We start from the raw sequence: 21,766 nt of genomic DNA on the forward strand, positions 1-21,766 counted from the left end.
CTGCTTCCCCGGGCAAAGCAGGGAACTCCCGGGAGCTCGGGGCGCGTTTTCCCCGGGAATTTATCGCGGATTTCTGAGCAGAAAGAAAGGGATAGTGGGGAGGTGGGAAGGGCACGGGGGGAGAGGGGAACCTCCCGAGCGGCTCTGGGGGGTGCGGAGCGTGCCCGGCTGTGCAGGGTGCCGGTGGAAATCCGGGAATCGCCAGGGAATCGCCAGGAATTGTGGAATCGCAGCCTGGACTGGGCCGGCAGGGGCTCCGAGCCCGGGATGAGCCCGGGATGAGCCCGGGGAATCGCGGCCGGGCCGGAGCGTTCCACGGGCTCTGCGCTCCCCCCTGCCCTGCCCTGAGGAGCCCCGGCCGGCCCAGCGTGCCCCTGCCCCCGATTCCAGGGAATTCCTCCTCGGCTGCTCCCGCTGCCGGGATGGGAGTGGGAATGGGCTGGGAATGGAAGTGGGGATGGGAGTGGGCTGGGAGTGGGCTGGGGATGGGAGTGGGGATGGGAATGGGCTGGTAATGGGCTGCTAATGGGATTGAGATGTGAATGGGATGGGAATGGGATTGGGATGGGAGGGGAATGGGCTGGGAATGGCCTGGGAATGGTGTGGAGAACACACCCGTGGCTGGGCTTTACCCCAGCTCAGGGACTCTTTCTTTCCCCCCCTCCCTTTGTTGTTTTTTGTGTCTCCTGCTCTGCCAGTGAGGAGGTTCCCAAAAACCCGGGACAGGTGATCCCAGGTGGGATCCCGAACAGCATTCCATGGCTCTGGGATCATCCGGGAGAGGTTTCTCTGCACAGACCCCCCGGAGCTGTTGGGTGCAGCGGGGCCGGGGGTGGGCACGGGGATCCCCCGGGAGTGGGCACGGGGATCCCCCGGGGGTGGGCACGGGGATCCCCCGGGGGTGGGCACGGGGATCCCCCGGGGGTGGGCACGGGGATCCTCCGGGGTGGGCACGGGGATCCCCCGGGGTGGGCACGGGGATCCTCCAGGGTGGGCACGGGGATCCCCCGGGGGTGGGCACGGGGATCCCCCGGGGTGGGCACGGGGATCCCCCGGGGGTGGGCACGGGGATCCCCCGGGGGTGGGCACGGGGATCCTCCGGGGTGGGCACGGGGATCCCCCGGGGGTGGGCACGGGGATCCCCCGGGGGTGGGCACGGGGATCCTCCGGAGTGGGCACGGGGATCCCCCGGGGGTGGGCACGGGGATCCCCCGGGGGTGGGCACGGGGATCCTCCGGAGTGGGCACGGGGATCCCCCGGGGGTGGGCACGGGGATCCCCCGAGGGTGGGCACGGGGATCCCCCGGGGTGGGCACGGGGATCCCCCGGGGGTGGGCACGGGGATCCTCCAGGGTGGGCACGGGGATCCCCCGGGGTGGGCACGGGGATCCTCCAGGGTGGGCACGGGGATCCTCCGGAGTGGGCACGGGGATCCCCCGGGGGTGGGCACGGGGATCCCCCGGGGTGGGCACGGGGATCCCCCGGGGTGGGCACGGGGATCCTCCAGGGTGGGCACGGGGATCCCCCGGGGTGGGCACGGGGATCCTCCGGGGGCGTCCTGCCCGCGGAGCCGGCTGGGTCGGGAAGTTTTCCTGGTGATTCACCCGGTGCTGCTGCTGCTGCTCCCTGTGAGTCATTCCAGAGGGCGAGGATCCGGGGAGGGATGGAGGGATGGATCCGTGGATGGACCCATGGATCCGTGGATGATTGATGGGATGGATCCATGGATCCATGGATGGATGGATGGGGGGATGGATGCAGGGATGGATCCTCATCTCAAACTGATAACGGGAATTGCTCTTGTGGCTTCTGGGGTCCCAGCGGGAGAAGAAAGGAATGGGAACTCGCAGGAATAAAGGGCCTCAGAGTGACATTTTTCCACCAAAAAAGAACATCCCAGGATAGGTCAGGGACACCCCAGGACAGGTCAGGATGGGTCAGGGACACGCCAGGACAGGCCAGGACAGGTCAGGGACACCCCAGGACACCCCAGGACACTCCAGGATAGGTCAGGGACATTCCAGGACAGGTCAGGGACATCCCAGGACAGGTCAGGGACACTCCGGGACACCCCAGGACACCCCAGGGGGTTTTGGCTGCCCGGTTCCTTTTCCCGGCAGCCCCAGGGACCGCCCGCAGCCCCTGCAGGGATTTTGGGGCTCAGGGCCCGGCGGATCTTTCCCGAATTGTCTCTCCCTGCCCAGTTCCTTGGGAGCAGAGCCCGGGGCTGCCGCAGCCCCGCCGGCCTCCAGCCCCGTCCCGCCCTCCGTCATTTCGGGATATTTTTGGGTTTCCCTTCCTCTCGAGCAGCCCCCGCAGGATGAGCCGGGGAAGGTGCCGGCCTCGGGAAGCGCCAAATCCCGGAGTCGAAGAGCCGGGAGGAGGAGCAGGAGCCGCCCCCGGGCAGGGCTGGCAGTGCTCCCAGTGCATCCCAGTGCCCTTCCAGTGTTCCCAGTGTTCCCAGTGCCCTCCCAGTGTTCCCAGTGCCCTCCTGGTGTGCTGCCACTGCTCCCAGTGCCCTCCCAGTGCTCCCAGAGCTCCCAGTTCCCACTCCCGGCCTGTCCCATCCCGATCCTGGCCGTCCCATCCCGATCCTGGCTGATCCCATCCCGCTCCCGGCTGATCCCATCCCGCTCCCGGCTGATCCCATCCCGATCCCGGCCCGTCCCATCCGCCGTTGGCTCCGGGAGCCGCCCCTGGAGCAGAATTCCCGGCGCAGCTGGTTCCAGTTACGGCCCCGGCACATGAAAGGGCCGCGGGTTTAAATTTAGCCGGGCAGGAAAAGCTGCTCGTCCTCCCGCTGCTCGTCCCGGCCCCAAAGGCAGCCCGCAATTCCCGGCGGGACGGGCTGCGGGGACAGGGACGGGGACAGGGGGCAAGGACAGGGGGACAGGGATGGAGACAGGGACAGGGGGACGGGGACAGAGGGACAGAGAAACCCCAGGGATCCACTGGGCTCCGGGATCCGCAGGGATCCGCAGGGATCCTCAGGGATCTCAACTCTCCCCCCCGGAATCCTGGAGCCCCCCAGGGAAGCTCGGCCGAGCGGGACCGGCACCGGCAGCGGGATCAGCGTCAGCCTGCGCCTCGGGGATCCCGAATTCCGGGATTCGGGGCGGCGGCACCTCCTGAGCTCGTCCTGCCCCTCGTGGGGGGGCTGCGCCACCCAGGATCCCGCGGCAGAATTCCAAGGAATCCGGGGCTGGCGGCGCTGCCGGCGCCCGTTCCGGCCTGCAGGCAGGAGCAGGCTCGGCGGAGCGGGGCTTGGGGCGCCCCCCGGGCCGGCGCTGATCGTCCCCCGCGGCCGGGCAGCTCCGCCTCGGCCCCCCGAGGGCTCGGAATTGCATTCTCCGCCTCGTCGGCCGCAGGAATCGGGGATTCCCTGGGGGTCCGAGCTGAGAGCGCGGCGCTGCCGAGGGGAGGGACGATCCCAGAGAAACCGGGACGGAGCCCGGGGCTGCGGGAGCTGCGCGAGCAAAGCACCGAAAGGGAGAATCAGTCTGCCCAAATCTGCCCGGGGGGAGCACCCAGAGCAGCCCCATCCCGGCGCTCCAGCTGTTCCCCACATCTGGAGCATCCCTGAGCGGGGAGCAGCCCCCGGGGGGGCAGAGCCCTGAGCCGGGTGTGCCCCTCTCGGCTCCGCTGGGAGCCGCCTCCCGCCCGGAGCCGAATTCCCCGATCCAAACGCGTTCCCAAGGCTCGGCCGCGCCGCTCTCCAGCCCGCCTGGCCGCCCTTCAAAGCCGGGCAAGCGGAGGAACGTCTCCGGGCCGGTTCGCATCCCCTTCCCGCGGGCGGGCCGGGCTCCGGCCCGTGCCAGGCTCCGGCTCCGCTTTCCCGGCGCTTGGATTGCCGGCGCTGGCCGGGGGCCGGGAGTCGCCGCCCGGGCCCCGGACATCAAAGCCCGGCGCCTCCCTTTTTAAATTCGTCATTTTGATTTCGGGTTTTTTTGGGGGGTTTGGTTTTTTTTTTTTTGGTTTGGTTTTTTTCCAGCTGGAATGCGGCGGGCCGGGAGCTGCGGCCAATTCCAGCGGCGGTTCCTGTCCCGTAACTCGATCCCACAGCCCCGGAGGCGTCCCCGGCCCTGACAGGTGACACCGCGGCCGCTCCTCGGCGGCAAGTCTGACTTTGCAGCGCCCAGAGATTCGGGGTTTGGTGGGGTTTTTTTTGGTTTTTTGTTGTTTTTCCGGCAGGATTTGGAGGCTGCGGTCGGCCTGGGGATGAGCTCGGCTTTGGAAAAGACTCACCTGGATGGGATTAACCCTTTCCAGAGCTCCGGGATCCCTTCCCCGCCCCGCTGCTGAGGGATGCGCGGCCTCTCGGCGGGATCCGGGAGCAGGATTTTGGTTTTTTTCCCGGACAATTCCCACCGTCCTGATCTCCCTGCTCTCCACGCTCCCCGGGTCGCTGCCGAGGAGGAAAATCCAGGCGGGATTTTCCTCGCTGGAAGCAGGAAAACCGCTCCAGCTTTTCCCACAGCGTGAGAGGCTGGCGGAATCGCCTCTTGGGAAAAATTCCTGCCCTCAGAGGGGGGAGATAAATCCCGATAAATCCCGATAAATCCCGATAAATCCCGCTGGGCTGGGAGCAGTGCCCAGGATCCTCTCTGGGATCACATCCAGGCTCAGGGGGATCTTTCCCAGGGATGGTTGGGATCCCTCAGGGATTCCCAAAAAAAACCTGGAGCAGGGTCGGTGTCTCCGTTCCCGGTGAGGAATCCTGGGAAGCTCCAGGAAAACTCCCACATGGACTTTGTCCCGAGGGATTTCATGGAATGACTGAGCAGGGAAGAGCCGGGAATTGTCTGCCGGGATCTCCCCCTGGAGCAGGGCAATCCTGGGAGCAATCCTGGAGTTTGGGATGTTCCTCGGGACGGTTTTTTATTGGATTCCTGGGCTCCAACCATTCCTCTGGGATGTTCCCTTCAGGAAATCAGGGATCCCCGGGAATGTTCGGGTCGGGGAGATCTCGGGACAGGAAAAAAAAATCCTCTCCGGTGGAAATTCCGGAATTTCCCCCAAAGGAGGAGCTCCGGGCACATCCCGAGCCCGGCCCCACGAAACCGCGGAATGTTCAGAGCAGGGAACGAACCCAGGGAAAGCTCCAGCCCCCCAGGGCGCATCCTCCTTCCAGAGGGGAAACTGAGGCCCGGAGCGGAATTCCAGGCCCGGGGAACGCCCCCGGGGGCGCCTGTGCCCGCCGCGAACCCGACCCCAGCCCCGGGCCCCAAAAACAAAGGAGGGCTCGGGACTCCTCCTCATCCCGGGGAGGAAGGGCAGGAAAACTCCTTCCCAACCTGCGCCCCCAGCCTGGGAATGTCCCGTGGGATTGGGCCTGGGGAGCAGGAACCGGGGGCTGGAAAAACCCTTTCCTCCCTGGGGAGGGGCTGGGGAGCAGGAATTTGGGATGAGGTTTGGAAAAGATCCTTTTATCCCAGGTGAGGGGCTGAGGGGCAGGAATTTGGGATGAGGTTTGGAAAAGATCCTTTTATCCCAGGTGAGGGGTTTTGGGGCAGGAATTTGGGATGAGGTTTGGAAAAATCCTTTTCAGGGCAGGAAACAAGGCCACCGAATTTCGGGAGCTGCCGTTGTTGTTGTCCCATCAGGAATTCCAGTCCCCGGCAGGGATTTCCCAGCCTGGCATCCCGAGGCTTCCCAGGAATTCGGGAGAGCCCAAAAGGCGCCGCCGGGGCGAGGTGACGCCCCCGGGGCCAGCGCGGGCGGCGGGGCCGGGAAACGCGCTCCCGGTGTTCATTCCTGATTCTGGGGCGGCTGTTCCCGGCCTGGCAGGCGGGGAAAGGGATTTGGGATCTGGGGTCTGGGAACTGGGATTTGGGAATTGGGATTTGGGAATTGGGATTTAGGAATTGGGATCTGGGAATTGGGATCTGGGATTTGGGAATTGGGATCTGGGAATTGGGATCTGGGAATTGGGAACTAGGATTTGGGAACTGGGATTTGGGAACTGGGAATTGGGATCTGGGAATTAAGATCTGGGATTTGGGGTTTGGGATCTGGGAACTGGGAATTGAGATCTGGAATTTGGCGTTAGGGATCTGGGAATTGGGATCTGGGAATTGGGAACTAGGATTTGGGAACTGCGATTTGGGAACTGGGAATTGGGATCTGGGAATTAAGATCTGGGATTTGGGGTTTGGGATCTGGGAACTGGGAATTGAGATCTGGAATTTGGCGTTAGGGATCTGGGAATTGGGATCTGGGAATTGGGAACTAGGATTTGGGAACTGCGATTTGGGAACTGGGAATTGAGATCTTGGGTTTGGGATTGGGGTGGGAAGCCGAGCCCAGCGTCAGCTCAGGGATCCCGGGCTGGGAGGGAGCTGGGCGGGGAGGAGCCGCTCCCGGGCTCCGGGATGAGGTAAGAGCTCCGGGATGAGATAAGGGCTCCGGGATGAGATAAGGGCGGCGGGAGGTGCGGGCGCGGTGTGCAGCCGTGCTTTCCGCCCCGCCGCTCCGTGGGTGGCAGCGGGGCCGGTGCCCGACACGGGCCGGGAGAGGAGCCGCGGGCAGCTCCCTGCCGCCTGCCGCCGGAAGCCTCATTAGCAGGCGGCGCTAATTGCGCTCCCTGCGCGGGGCTGGCGGGAGGGGCCGCGGGCTCGGGTTCCGATAAGGAGCTGATTGATTGATTGATTGATTGATCCCCCCCGCGCTTCCCTCCTCGTGGGCACCGAGACATCCCGGGGGAGCTCATCCCGCCCTGATCCCAGATCCTGGAGCCGGGATCCGGATGGATTCGGGATCCGGATGGATTCGGGATCCGGATGGATTCGGGATCCGATCCGCGCTGGGATTCCAGCACTTGTGGTGTTGGAGCGCCGGGAATGAGCTCACCCTGCGCCCATCCAGATCATGGAAAAGCTCCCTCCGGGATTTTGTCCAGCTCTGGATTCGAGGACCAAGGGGAATCTGGGAATCTGGGAACAGGGAATCTGGGAATACGGAATCTGGGAATCCGGGAATCCAGGAATCAGGAATCTGGGAATCCTGGAGCCGGGACAGGGGAGCTCCCGGGGCTCCGCTCAGGTCCGGGGCTTTGGGGCAGGTTCGGCTCTTTGGGAATTCGGCTCCAGGGAACATCCATGGAAAACCTGCCGTGACCTTCCCGGAGCCCCTCTGGGCCCGGAATAAAAACATTCCCTGCGTGGGGAAGGAGCCCAGATTCCCGGCTCTTGCCCAGCCCTGCACTGTCGGGAGCAGAGGTGACACCCGGGAGCGGAGGTGACACCCCAGGTGACACCCCAGGTGACACCCCAGGTGTCCCTGCTCCCCTCCCCTGTCTCCCAACCCCGCCCGGGCAGTCCCGACCTGTTTTCCCGGCCCTGGGAGCTGCAGGGATCTGCAGGGTCTGTGGGGTCTGTGGGATCTCTGGGATCTGTGGGGTCTGTGGGATCTTTGGGGTCTGTGGGGTCTGGGGCATCTGGGGGGTCTGGGACCTTTAGGATCTCTGGGATCTCTGGGGTCTGTGGGGTCTCTGGGATCTCTGGGATCCCATTCCCAGTCCCGGGCACGGCCGGTGGGGCTCGGGGTGGGGACGGTGGAGCCGGGATCTGGCGGGGCCCGGCTGAGCCGAGCTCTGCCCGCCCTGGGCCGGCTCAGGGCAAGCAGAACCCAAAGCCCTGGAGCGCGTCCAGGCCGCTCCGGGGTTTTTGGGATCTGGAGCTGCCCCAGGAATTATTTCGGGAACGCCGCCCTCAGCTCCCGGCGGGGGCAGCGGCGCTCTGGGGCCTCCCCGCCCCTCCTGGGGCTTTTTTTAACTCCTCGGCCCCAAATCCAGAGGGCCCGTCCCACTCTGCGGCCTCGCCTGAGCCCGGGCAGGGCCACCACGTGTCCCCGGTGCCACATCCCGGCGGGTGGCACTGTCCTGTCTGTCCCCTGTGGCACTGCCCTGTCCCCGGTGTCACATCCCAGGAGGTGACAGTGCCCTGTCCCCGGTGTCATGTCCCCACGGGTGTCACGGGTGACACTGCCGGGCTCCCAGCGCGTCCCGGGATTGCGACATCCCGGCCCCAGAAATGCAGGTCACGGAGCTGGGGACGTGGGCAGGGACAGGGACAGGACAGGGATGGGGACAAGGACAGGACAGGAATGGGGACAGGGACAGGGACAGGGACAGGGGCAGGAATGGGGGCAGGGACAGGGACAGGAATGGGGACAGGGACAGGGACAGGGGCAGGAATTCCCAGAAATCGCGGCGGGGAAGGCGGCGGCCGCAGCCGTGGTGGGGAGGTCTCCCGGGATATTCCCAGGAATTTGGGAATCCCGGCTGGATGCAGGTGCAGCTCCCGCCCCTCTCCCCGAGGGGAGGCTCCGGTAAAGCCGCTGCCTTCGGTTTGGTTCTGATCCCGGCTCTTTGGTTGGCCGGGGAACTTGTTGGATCCCGGCAGGAACAAATCCCCTCATCTCCCTCGGGATCGGCCAAGTCTGGGCTCTGCCCCGGGCAGGGAATCCCAGCCTGGATACCCGGATCCCATCCCTGATCCCTTTATCCCAGCCTGGATCTCTTTATCCCAGCCTGGATCCCTGGATCCCATCCCAGATCCCTCCATCCCTCCACCACCACCTTGGTGCCACCACCTTGGTGACACTGCCCTTGGTACCACCTAGAGCAGGGCCAGGACCGTTCCCAGACCTTGGGGACCCTCTGGGTGTCCCCTCCCTGTCCCGGTGTCCCCCCAGGTGTCCCCAGTGACCCCTCCCTGTCCCGGTGTCCCCCCAGGTGTCCCGGTGTCCCCATCATGGAGCGTTCTCTGTGGAAAACGGAACCTTTTGGGATTTGGGGTCACCCTGAGTGGCCTCCAGGTGTCCCCAGATCCCCGCGGTCGCCGCTGATCCCAGAGGTGATCCCAGAGGTGATCCCAGAGGGGAACGGGGATGAGGGAGGCCTGAGTCACCCCCGAGCCAGGGAGGGATTTGGGATCCCAGCACGCGCAGCTCCGGCCCCGAGGGACACAGCCGGGATGTTTTCCCTACCCAGATCCGCTCTGGGATGGGACCCCGTGATCCCAGATCGGCTCTGGGATGGGATCCCGTGACCCCGGATCCACTCTGGGATGGGATCCCGTGATCCCAGATCCGCTCTGGGATGGGATCCCGCGATCCCGGGTCCGCTCTGGGATGGGATCCCGCGATCCCTGCGGGTCCCTCCTGGCCGGGATTTCCCAATCCCGAGGCAAGGCCGAAGCCCGGCCCCGTTTCACACCACGAGGACACAAAGACTCCGACTCCAGGAGGCTGAAAATGGTGGTTTTTATTTTTGGGATGCGTCTCCCTTTCATTCCGTTTCACACAGACCAGTTGGCGGCACAAAGACAAAAGCTCCTCACCCGCGCCGCTGAGAGCAGAGGGACACCGGGGACTCCCTCCGGGGAAAAGGAATGGAAAACAAAGTCACGGCAAACACTTCTCCTCTCCACGGAAAATTCCTGGGAAAACAATTCTAGAAAACCAAAACTTTTCAGGCTACGAAAGACCCCGAGGATCCCTCCTCGGCGCATTCCCGGCTCCCTGACCCGAGCAGAAATTCCCTTTTTTTTAAATATGTGTGTGTGTTTATCCATCCCGACTCTCTGCGCATCCCCGGCTCCCCAACCCGACCAGAAATTCCCTTTTTTTCAATGTGTGTGTGTTTATCCATCCCGCGGCCGTTTGCATCCCTGGGAATTCTCCTGCTGGTGGAGCTGAGGCTCCATCCTGGAATTCTCCCGGGAAGGGGGGCAGGGAGGCAGGAATTTACCTGCGGGAACCTCCCGGCCTCGGATGGAGGATCCCAGGATTTTCTGCGGAGCTGGGCGAAGCTCCCGGGGCCGGGAAAAGCTTCCTTGAAACTCTTGGAGCTGCAGCAGCTGAGGCGGCGCCTCCCTTGGCTGCCGCCGCGGCCAGAATGTCCGGGGGCTGTTCCAGGGCAGGACTCGGAGCCTCCCCGAGTGCGTTTTGTGATGAAACCCTTTCCCCAGCCTCTCCCCCAAAAACAAACCCCAAAAACCCCAAAAACCCCAAAAACCCAAAAACCCCAAAAAACCAAAAAACCCACAAAACCCCAAAAACCCAAAAAACCCCAAAAACCCAAAAACCCCAAAAAACCAAAAAACCCACAAAACCCCAAAAACCCAAAAAAACCCAAAAAACCCCCAAAAACCAAAAAACCCCCAAAACCCCAAAAACCCAAGAAACCCAAAAAACCCCCAAAAACCAAAAAACCCCCAAAACCCAAAAAACCAAAAAACACCCAAAACCCAAAAAACCTGCCAGGCGATCAAAGGCATCGGCGCCTGTCCCGCGGCGACACACAGCGCTGAGCGGCGGGAGGGGAGGCGGCTCCGGATCCCTCCGGATCCCCCCAGGTCCCCCTGGATCCCCCAGGATCTCCCCAGATCCCCCCGACTCCCCCAAATCCCCCCAAATCTCCTGGATCCCCCCAGATCCCAGCAGATTCCCCCTGGATCCCCCCGGGTTCCCATGGATACCCCTGGATCTCCCGGATCCCCCGGATTCCCCCAGATCTCCCCAGAGCCCCCAGATCCCAGCTGATCCCCCCAGGATCCCAGGGATCCCCCCGGATCCTCCCCAAAAACATCCCGAGCTGGGAGGGAACCCCTGGAATCACCCCAATCCCAAAATTCCCGCCCTGTGCCCGGGGCAGTTCGGAAGCCACAAACCCGCGGAAAAGCGGGAATCGTGCTCCGAGAGGAGCCGCGGGGACACCGGGGGTGACACCGCTGTCCCCAGCAGGGCCTCCCGGGATTGGATAATTAACAAGGAAAGGTGAAAAAAGGCAAAATTAATTAAAGGGAGAAGAGCTCTCGGGGCCAGGGAAGGGCGGGGGAACATCCCGGGCTGGAATTCCGGCATCAAAGGCGGCCCCGGAGCTTCACCCGGCCCGGGCCGCCCCCCGGAGGTGACCCCGGTGACCCCGGGAGTGTCCCGGGACAGTCGGGGTGGGGACAGAGCCGGGGACAACAAACGGGGGTCGGCGGCGTTCTTCAGGAGCTGGATTCCCGGGAAATCGGCGGAGGCTCCATCCAAACCCGCGGGAAACGGGCCGGGGCCACCCCAGGGCCCCGGGGGGACGCCCCGACCCCGGGCGGATGTCCCTTTGTCACCCCGGCCCGGGCTGTCCCCAGGACCCAACCCGGGAGGCGGGAAGCGGCTCCGGAGCCAATCCCGGGATTTTGGCTGGGACGGGGATGGGGCTCCAGAGCCAATCCCGGGATTTTGGCAGGGACAGGGATGGGGCTCCGGAGCCAATCCCGGGATTTTGGCTGGGATGGGGATGGGGCTCCAGAGCCAATCCCGGGATTTTGGCTGGGACAGGGATGGGTCTTCGGAGCCAATCCCAGGATTTTGGCTGGGACAGGGATGGGGCTCCGGAGCCAATCCCGGGATTTTGGCTGGGATGGGACTCAGGGGCCAATCCCGGGTTTTTGGCAGGAATGGGGCTCCGGAGCCAATCCCGGGTTTTTGGCTGGGACAGGGACGGGGCTCCGGAGCCAATCCCAGGATTTTGGCTGGGACAGGGATGGGGCTCCGGAGCCAATCCCGGGTTTTTGGCTGGGATGGGACTCAGGGGCCAATCCCGGGTTTTTGGCAGGAATGGGACTCCAGAGCCAATCCCGGGTTTTTGGCAGGAATGGGGCTCCGGAGCCAATCCCGGGTTTTTGGCTGGGACAGGGATGGGGCTCCGGAGCCAATCCCGGTTTTTTGGCAGGGATGGCGCTGTCCCCGCGCTGTCCCCCCCCCCGTGCCCGGCCCTGCCCCGTCCTCGTGGGCGGCGCTGTCGCCGTCGCTGTCGCCGTCCCTGTCGCCGTCCCTGTCGCCGTCGCCGTCTCTGTCGCTGTCGCCGTCCCTGTCGCCAGGCGGGGACACGTGGCGGGGCCGGCTCCGCGCTGATGTCACCGGGACACGGCGCTGCCACCTCCCGCTGACACAGCTCCGTGTCCCTCCTGGGAGCAGGAATTCCTGATTTTTTTCCCAGTATTTTCCAGAGGAATCTGGGTTTGGATGTTGTTTGTGAAGTGGGAATACAATTTCTCCTCCCTGGGATGGAATATCCTGATTTTTCCCAACATTTTCCGGAGGAATCTGGGTTTGGAGATCATTTGTGAAGCGGGAATACAATTTATCCTTCCTGGGGGCAAATGACTCGATTTTAGCCAACCCAGGGTAGGAAAAGGGCTGGGATTGTTTGGAGGAATTCCTGGTTTTTCCTCTTCATTCCCGTCCTGATCCCGCTGTCGGTGTCTTGGTGGGGGGGACTGTTGGCTGGGGAATTTACAGGGAATTTACAGGGAATTTATTGTGAATTTATTGTGGATTAATTGAGAATTTCCAGGGAATTTTTTGGGAATCCCAGTCCCTCGGGCCCACCCCAGGCCCTGCTCGGCCCTGACCCCTTTTCCCCCGGGATTTATCCGGGTTAAATCCATTCCCGGGGGAAATAGGTCAGGAATTGTGGGATCTGTGTCACCGGGAGGCCGCGAGTGTCCCAAATGTCACCAGGGAGGAGCCGCCACCGGGCTGGGCTGGGCTGGGGGGGGCATTAAAGGGTTAAAAACCCCTGGATTTGTCCCCAAAACCTTCCCGGGAATTCCCAGTAAATTCCCAATAAATTCACAATAAATTCCCTGTAAATTCACAGTAAACTCACAATAAATTTCCAGTAAAGTCACAATAAATTCCCTACAAATCCCTTGTAAATTACCTGTAAATTCCCAATGAATTCACAGAAAATTCCCAGTAAACTACCTGTAAATTCCCAGTAAATTCCCTGTGAATACCCAGTAAATTCCCAATGAATTCCCAATAAATTCCCTGTAAATTCACAATAAATTCACAATAAATTCCCTGTAAATTCCCAGTTTTGGTTTGGGTTTTTGTGTTTGTTTGTTGGTTGGTTTTGTGGTGGGTTTTTTTTCCCAGAAATTTGGAATTTTCCGACCGTTCCGGGTGTCCCCGCGGGGCCTGTGCTGCTCCCGCTCTCCACACAGGGTCTCCCTCGGCCTGGACAAGGCAACCTCTAATTAACACTAATTAACATCCTGCTAAGGGGTCTCACCCCAGGATTTTATTTTTCTCCTGTTTGTTTTCCCCGTGGGCCGGGACAATTCCCCCGGTCCTTGTGTCCCTGCAGGAGGAATTCACAAAAAACAAAACGACAACCCAGCAAGAATTCAACAGTGAGAAAAGGATTTTATAATCAAATCAAATCAAATCAAATCAAATCAAATCAAATCAAATCAATAAAATAAAATAAAATAAAATAAAATAAAATAAAAACAGTATCATGAATAATATTATAAGATAATACAATATTGCATAATGCAATATAATAGAATGTAAATAATTAATAATTATTATTAATATTAATTATAATATACTATTATTTACTCTAATACACTATACTATACTGTACCATACTGTACTATACTATAATAAAATATAAAATAATATAAAACAATATAAAATAAAATAAAATGAAATAAAATAAAATAATACAAGTATAATAAAAATGGATTTTGTAATGAAAACGGGATGTTACAATAAAAAATTGATTTTATCATAAAGAGGATTTCTCCCGTCAGAGCGGGGATTAGACGCTCAGGAGCTGGATTTTGTGTTGGGACTCGGACGTTTATTAATTCTTTTCCCTGTCACAGCCTCACGGGTCGCGAGTTCCACCTATCAAAGTGAAACCGGCTCCGTCTCTAATTCTCCACACGGCCTTTTGAGGATAAACTGTCCAATTGTGAGACGAATCCTAAATTGTTTTTACTTTTAACCCAATAACCAACCGCCCGTGGCCGCGTTCCCAAATCTGCCGCCCGGGGATCACCGCTCGGCCTTTGGGGTTTGGTTTGGGGTCGGTTTGGGGATTTGGTTTGGGGTTGGTTTGGGGTCATTTGGGTTCGGTTTGGGGTTTGGTTTGGGCTTTGGTTTGGGGTTTGGTTTGGGGTTGGTTTGGGTTTGGTTTGGGGTTTGGTTTGGGGTTGGTTTGGGGTTGGTTTGGGGTTTGGTTTGGGGTTGGTTTGGGGTTGGTTTGGGGTCGGTTTGGGGTTGGTTTGGGGTTTGGTTTGGGGTTGGTTTGGGGGTTGGTTTGGGGTTTGGTTTGGGGTTGGTTTGGGGTTGGTTTGGGGTTGGTTTGGGGTTGGTTTGGGGGTTGGTTTGGGGTTTGGTTTGGGGTCGGTTTGGGGTCGGTTTGGGGTTGGTTTGGGGTTTGGTTTGGGGTTGGTTTGGGGGTTGGTTTGGGGTTTGGTTTGGGGTTGGTTTGGGGTTGGTTTGGGGTTGGTTTGGGGTTGGTTTGGGGTTGGTTTGGGGGTTGGTTTGGGGGTCGGTTTGGGGTTTGGTTTGGGGTCGGTTTGGGGTTGGTTTGGGGTTTGGTTTGGGGTTTGGTTTGGGTTTGGTTTGGGGTTTGGTTTGGGGTTGGTTTGGGGTCGGTTTGGGGTTTGGTTTGGGTTTGGTTTGGGGTTGGTTTGGGGTCGGTTTGGGGTTTGGTTTGGGGTCGGTTTGGGGTTTGGTTTGGGGTCGGTTTGGGTTTGGTTTGGGGTTGGTTTGGGGTTTGGTTTGGGGTTGGTTTGGGGTTTGGTTTGTGGTTTGGTTTGGGGTCGTTTGGGGTTTGGTTTGGGGTTTGGTTTGGGGATTTGGTTTGGGGTTGGTTTGGGGTTTGGTTTGGGGTTTGGTTTGGGGTTGGTTTGGGGTTGGTTTGGGGTCACTTTGGGGTTGGTTTGGGGGTTGGTTTGGGGTTCGGTTTGGGGTCGGTTTGGGGATTTGGTTTGGGGTTTGGTTTGGGGTTTGGTTTGGGGTTTGGTTTGGGGTCAGTTTGGGGTCGGTTTGGGGTCAGTTTGGGGTTGGTTTGGGGTTTGGTTTGGGTTTGGTTTGGGGTTTGGTTTGGGGTTTGGTTTGGGTTTGGTTTGGGGTCAGTTTGGGGTCAGTTTGGGGTTTGGTTTGGGGGTTGGTTTGGGGTTTGGTTTGGGGTTTGGTTTGGGGTTTGGTTTGGGGTCGGTTTGGGGTTGGTTTGGGGTTTCGTTTGGGGTTTGGTTTGGGGTCGGTTTGGGGTTTGGTTTGGGGTTGGTTTGGGGTTGGTTTGGGGTCGCTTGGGGTTGGTTTGGGGTCGGTTTGGGGATTTGGTTTGGGGTTTGGTTTGGGGTTTGGTTTGGGGTTTGGTTTGGGGTCGGTTTGGGGATTTGGTTTGGGGTCGGTTTGGGGTCGGTTTGGGGTCGGTTTGGGGTTTGGTTTGGGGTTTGGTTTGGGGTTTGGTTTGGGGTTGGTTTGGGGTTGGTTTGGGGATTTGGTTTGGGGTTTGGTTTGGGTTTGGTTTGGGGTTGGTTTGGGGTTGGTTTGGGGTTGGTTTGGGGTCGGTTTGGGGTTTGGTTTGGGGTTGGTTTGGGGTTGGTTTGGGGTTTGGTTTGGGGATTTGGTTTGGGGTTTGGTTTGGGGTTTGGTTTGGGTTTGGTTTGGGGATTTGGTTTGGGGTTTGGTTTGGGGTCGGTTTGGGGATTTGGTTTGGGGTCGGTTTGGGGTCGGTTTGGAGTCGGTTTCGGGTTGGTTTCAGGTTGGTTTGGGGTTTTTATTTTTCCAGAAGGCGGAACCCGGCCGGGAGACGCGGGGTCCGGCCAGGGCGGCAGCTGCTGCTCGGTGCCTTCGCGGGGACCAGATTTTCAGGAGACGGGAGCTGGTTTTTCCAGGCGGGAGCGGGTTCTCCGCCGGCACCTCCCAGGGCGTTTTTCCAGGAGCTGCAGCAGAGCTGGAGGTTCTGGGATGGTCTGGGGGAGATTCCCCCGCGGTCACGGGGCTGGGAAATCCACGGGATGAGTCCCTGGCCTCCCCCCAGGCAGGGTTTGGGGTGCCGCGGGTGCTTTGGGATCCCCGTGCAGGGCGCTGTGATCAGCGGCCGATTGATGAGATTAATTTGTAGCTAATTAAGCCGACATTGATTGGATTCTTTCCTGGGGCAGAGGCAGCTCCCCGCGGGGTTCCTGTGCTGTGGTTTCTGTGGGATGGATCGGGGATCGGAGCCCGACCCCGGGGAGCCTCTCCCGCTCTTCCCAAATCCTCCGGGATTCTGTTTGAGGAGCCCGGCGTGATTTCCTGATTTCCCCATTTCCCAAACTCCTGATTGCCTGATTTCCCCGTTTCCTGATTTCCAGATTTCCTGATTCCCCGATTTCCCGATATCTCAATTTATTGATTTCCCCATTTCCCGATTTCCCAATTTTCTGATTCTCTGATTTCCCCATTTCCTGATTTTCCGATTTCCCAGTTTTCCGATTTCCGGATTTCCAGATTTCCTCTGCTCCACTCATTTCGGACGAAGCCAAATCCGTGCCCCTGCCCTCTCCCAGGTGTGGGCAGCCAGAACCTCTGGCTCTTCCCGAGGATTCTGGACCCCGCAGCCTCTTCCCAATCCTCGGCTCCCTTTCTCCTGTGAGGAGGCGGAGGAGGAGGAGGAGGAGGAGGAGGAGGAGGAGGAGGAGGAGGAGGAGGAGGAGGAGGAGGAGGAGGAGGATGTTGTGGATCCCAGCCCTGCTCCCCACACCCCCCGCCCAGGCCGGGCCCTCTCCCGGTGACTCCGTCCCCAGGAATGCCGCGGATCCATCGGGAATTGCATCAGGAACTCGTTGGGCACAGGATGGGGCGGCGGTGGCGGTGACACCTGGGCTGTGACACTGTGACAGTGACACCTGGGCTGTGACACCTGGGCAGCGACAATGGTGGCAGGGACATTTTTGCAGTGACACTTTTGCAGTGTCACCCGGCCCTGTGCCACGTCCCTCCTGCTGGGTGACAATGAGGGCCCCACATCCCCCTGGCAGCCCCCACAGGGATTTGGGATTCGGGATTCGGGATTTGGGGTTTGGGATTCGGGATTCTGGATTTGGGGTTTGGAACTGGGGATTTTGGATCTGGGATTTGGGATCTGTTCCCGCTCCTCCCAGCAGGGTTGGGATGAGCCCCGCGCTGTCTCCAGGGAGTTTGGGATTTTTCCAGCCCCGCTGAGCTCATCCCCACATCCCCGGGCTCCCGCAGCTCCCAGCTTGTCCCGGTTTTCCTCAAAAAGCTGCTCCTGCTCGGCCTCCCTGGGCTCTGTCCTGACCCCGGCGCCGATCCCGATCCCGGGACTGTCACAGGGACATTTCCCAGCTGGACACGGGCTGGGGTTTGTTCTGTTCCTGGGTGACCCCAAACCTCCCTTTCCCCACGTCCCTTTGGAGCTCAGCCCTGCCGGGGTGAATTTGGGGATGCCAATTCCAGGCCCGGAGCACAGGCAGCCAGGGACAGACATTCCCTGCCCGGGACACCCGAGGCCGCGGGAGCCTCAATTCCCGCGCACACAAAGCCCCGGGGGCTGATCGGGAGCCTGCTCCCTTCCCACCCAAACCCGGGAATGTCCCGTGTATCCAAACCCCGGCCTGCACCTTTCCTGCTGCTTCCCAGCCCCGGGGGTTCGGCCTCTCCTCACGCCGAGCAGGACAATTCCCTTTTATCCTGGAGATTCCAGGCCTTTCCCTGTGCCTGTGGATCCCCCCGAGGCCTCCTCCGCCCCTTCCTCCATCCTGGGGGGTTTAAAATCCCTTTTGTATTCCTGGGGAGATCCCGAGGAGATCCCTCGGAGATCCCTCGGAGCCAGGCTGAGGGAATTCTCCTCCGTCTCTGCTGGAAATCCCGGAATTCCACGATTCCATCCCCCTGTGCGGGTGGATCTGGTTATCCCAGGGGTGGATAACACATCCAGGAGTTCCTCCTGGAATTCCCAGCCTTTATCCCGACCTCAGCTGCACGATTCCTCTCCAGGTGGCAAAAAGTTTCCTCAGGAATTGCCCCAAAAACCTGTGAGAAAACCCAGAGCCAGGATCCAGCTCTGGAGCTGCCCCCGAGAACCTCCCGACGCCAAAAATAAAATCAAAGAACCGGAACGAGGAATGGCCGGGGGAGCCGAAAAGAAAATATTTCCTCAAACCCGTCTGACTTTTGGGAAGAAATCATCGCAGAAAGGAAAATTTATGGAACAGAAGGAACCAGCCGTGCTGGAATAAATCCAATAAATTCCTGTGCCAGCCCCGGGCCCTGGGACGGGGATTTGCTGTTTATCCAGCTTTGGATTTTTTGGGAAACGCCAACATCTTCTGGTTTGTTTCGGTTTGTTTGTTTTTATGGTGGGGGGAGGTTGTTGTTTTTGTTTTCTTTCCGAAAGAGTCCGAAATTTCCAAATGCTGCAACTCTTCCCAAAAGGAACCAGCTGGGATTGCTCAACGGCCCGCGCGGCTGCCCCCGCCCTCCCGATGAGTTACGGAGGGTGTGACATGTGTGACATCCCCGGGCCGGGTGTGACATCCCGGCCTGGCTCCAGAGGCCACTTCCAGCCCCGCGGGAACATCCCAGGCCCCGCCTCCAGAGCCATTCCCAAAAAATCCGGCTGCTCCCGGCCTCGTGGGGTTTGTCCACGTGGGGTTTGTCCATCCAGGATTTATCCACGTGGGGTTTATCCATGTGGGGTTTATCCATCCAGGATTTATCCATGTGGGGTTTATCCAGATTTATCCACTCAAGATTTATCCACAGGAGATCTTTCCACCTGGGATTTATCCACGGTGGGATTTATCCACGGTGGGATTTATCCACGGTGGGATTTATCCACCTGGGATTTATCCACCTGGCATTCCTCCCCCTGGGCCCCATGGAACGCGTCCCCTGTGGGACGAGCCGAGCTTTGCAATCCCTCCCAATCCCTCCCAATCCCTCCCAATCCCAGCAATCCCATGATTTTATTCCATGATTTATCCTGGTGTCAACTGAGCCAAATCCAGCTCCCGCTGCCCCACACCGCCCCGGCATTCCTGGGAAAGGCCGGGGTGACTCCCAGGAGGGCGCAGGGATGATCGGGGGCGTCCTGGGCTCCAGGAATTCCCTGCTCCACCGATGATCCCAGAAAACGCAGCAATTAGGGAAGAGCCGGGGAGGTTTGGCCTGGGAAAGGGGGAAATGGGATGGGGCGGGATGAGCTGTCCCAAAGGTCGGATTGATTTCACTTTCTTCTCCGGAAAAAGTGTCCAGGGATACTGGGGGAGGAGGAGGAGGAGGAGGAGGAGAATCGATCCATGGGCTGGGACCAATGGAAGCGCCTGGAGCAATCCCAGTTCCCAGCAGCGGATAAAACATTTGGGGATCCATTAAAAAACCTTCCAGATCCATAAAAAACTTCCCGGATCCATAAAAAACTTCCCAGATCTACTAAAAACCTTCCAGATCCATGAAACATTTTCCAGATCCATGAAACACTTTCCAGATCCATGGAAATCCATGGAGAACCCTCAGATCTGGATCCAGCACTGCTGCCCACCCCTTTTCCCGCTTCCTGTGGAACAGCCAGAATTCCAGAGGAAAAGTGGGGTTTTTTGGGAAGGTCTGTGATGGGATCTCTCCAGTGGCAGCATCCCAGGCCAGGCCTTGGAGCAGCCTGGGACACTGGAATTTTCCCTGCCCGTGGCAGACCCTCAGGATCCCTCATCCCGAGCCATTCCCTGTTTTTTTGGGATCCTCGGGAATCCCTTCCCCCGCGGTGTTTTCCCTGCCCGGCTCCTTCCCAGCACAACAACCGCGGCAGATCCGTGCCGGGCTGTGCCGTGCCGTGCCGTGCCACCCCGCAATTAGCGCGGCATCCTCGGGATTCCATCCGTTCTCCGGGTAACCCTGGTGCCGATCGGAGCCCGGGGCTGTGCCGGAGCCGTGCCGGAGCCGTGCCGGAGCCGTGCCGGAGCCGCTGCGGGCCAACAGGAACCCGCGGCCGGAGCCCCGCGGCCGCCCCGCCCTGGCCCCGGGACACCGGAGCCGCCGCTCCCGGCGCTGCTCCCGCTGCCGGGACGCGCTGCTGCTGCGCTGGTGGTTGTTGTTGTTGTTGTTGCTGTTGTTGTTGTTGCTGTTGTTGTTGTTGTTGTTGTTGTTGTTGTGGAGGAGAAATTCCACAGGAGCTGGATGTCCCTCGGCCTCGCGGGCGGTGTCAGCGCCTGAGGGGTTTTTTTGGGGTTGGATGGTGGCAGAGGCTGAGCTCGGAGGGGTTTGGGGTCGGGGTTTGGGGCCAGGGTTTGTCCTGCACAGGGAGCCAAAGGATGGGGATGGACGGCAGGGGTGGTGGAAGGGGCAGGAATCCCAAACTGTGGGGAGAGCAGGAATCCCGAACCATGGGACAGGAACAATCCCAACCCATGGCAGAGGAGCAGGAATCCCAAACCAAGGACAGGAACAATCCCAAAACATGGGATAGGAGCAATCCAAAACCATGGCAGAGGAACACAACCCAAGGACAGGAACAATCCCAGACCAAGGACAGGAACAATCCCAGACCAAGGACAGGAACAATCCCGACCCAAGGACAGGAACAATCCCAGACCAAGGACAGGAACAATCCCGACCCAAGGACAGGAACAATCCCAAACCAAGGACAGGAACAATCCCGACCCAAGGACAGGAACAATCCCAGACCAAGGACAGGAACAATCCCAGACCAAGGACAGGAACAATCCCAGACCAAGGACAGGAACAATCCCAGACCAAGGACAGGAACAATCCCGACCCAAGGACAGGAACAATCCCAGACCAAGGACAGGAACAATCCCAGACCAAGGACAGGAACAATCCCAAACCAAGGACAGGAACAATCCCAGACCAAGGACAGGAACAATCCCGACCCAAGGACAGGAACAATCCCAGACCAAGGACAGGAACAATCCCAACCCAAGGACAGGAACAATCCCAAACCAAGGACAGGAACAATCCCGACCCAAGGACAGGAACAATCCCGACCCAAGGACAGGAACAATCCCAACCCAAGGACAGGAACAATCCCAGACCAAGGACAGGAACAATCCCGACCCAAGGACAGGAACAATCCCAGACCAAGTACAGGAACAATCCCAACCCAAGGACAGGAACAATCCCAGACCAAGGACAGGAACAATCCCGACCCAAGGACAGGAACAATCCCGACCCAAGGACAGGAACAATCCCAGACCAAGGACAGGAACAATCCCAACCCAAGGACAGGAACAATCCCAGACCAAGGACAGGAACAATCCCGACCCAAGGACAGGAACAATCCCGACCCAAGGACAGGAACAATCCCAGACCAAAGACAGGAACAATCCCGACCCAAGGACAGGAACAATCCCGACCCAAGGACGGGAACCATCCCAACCCGTGGCAGAGCAGGAATCCCAAGCCGCGGCAGAGGAGCAGCAATCCCGAGGCCTGAGTCACCTCCCGGCTCTCCCAGCCCGCAGAGGGAGCTGCTGGAGCTCGGAATCGCCGGGCCGTGATAAATCCATAAATCACCCGGCCCCAGCATTACATAAGAGCGGGATGCCGGAATTCCTGCATGGAATGAGCTCGGGGAGCCTCCCGGGCCGCCCCTGGGCCCTCCCGGCCCCGCGGCTCCGGCAGCCCCCGGTGGTGCCGGGCGGGCCCAGGGGACAGGAGGTGTGGCACGGGTGACACTCAGTGTCCCCGCACACCATCCCGGGGCTCTTCCCGGGTTTCCTTCCCCATCCAGGGATGGATCCATGGCCAAATCTCCGAGCAGACAGAGGTCCCAGGGATGAGGGATGAGGGTTTGGTGCCTCCTGTGCCCACTGGAGCGTGTTGGGATCCCCTGCGCCGTGCGGGAAACGCTCAGGCCCAGACCCGACCCTGCAACCCCGAGAGATCTCCCGGCCGATCCCGCGGGGCAGGGAACGGGGAAATGGGGCGAGGGAACGGATTGGGAT

The sequence above is a fragment of the Chamaea fasciata genome, unplaced genomic scaffold (assembly GCF_029207755.1).
Source record: "Chamaea fasciata isolate MVZ Bird 193981 ecotype frontalis unplaced genomic scaffold, bChaFas1.0.hap1 SCAF_27, whole genome shotgun sequence".
Taxonomy (NCBI): domain Eukaryota; kingdom Metazoa; phylum Chordata; class Aves; order Passeriformes; family Sylviidae; genus Chamaea; species Chamaea fasciata.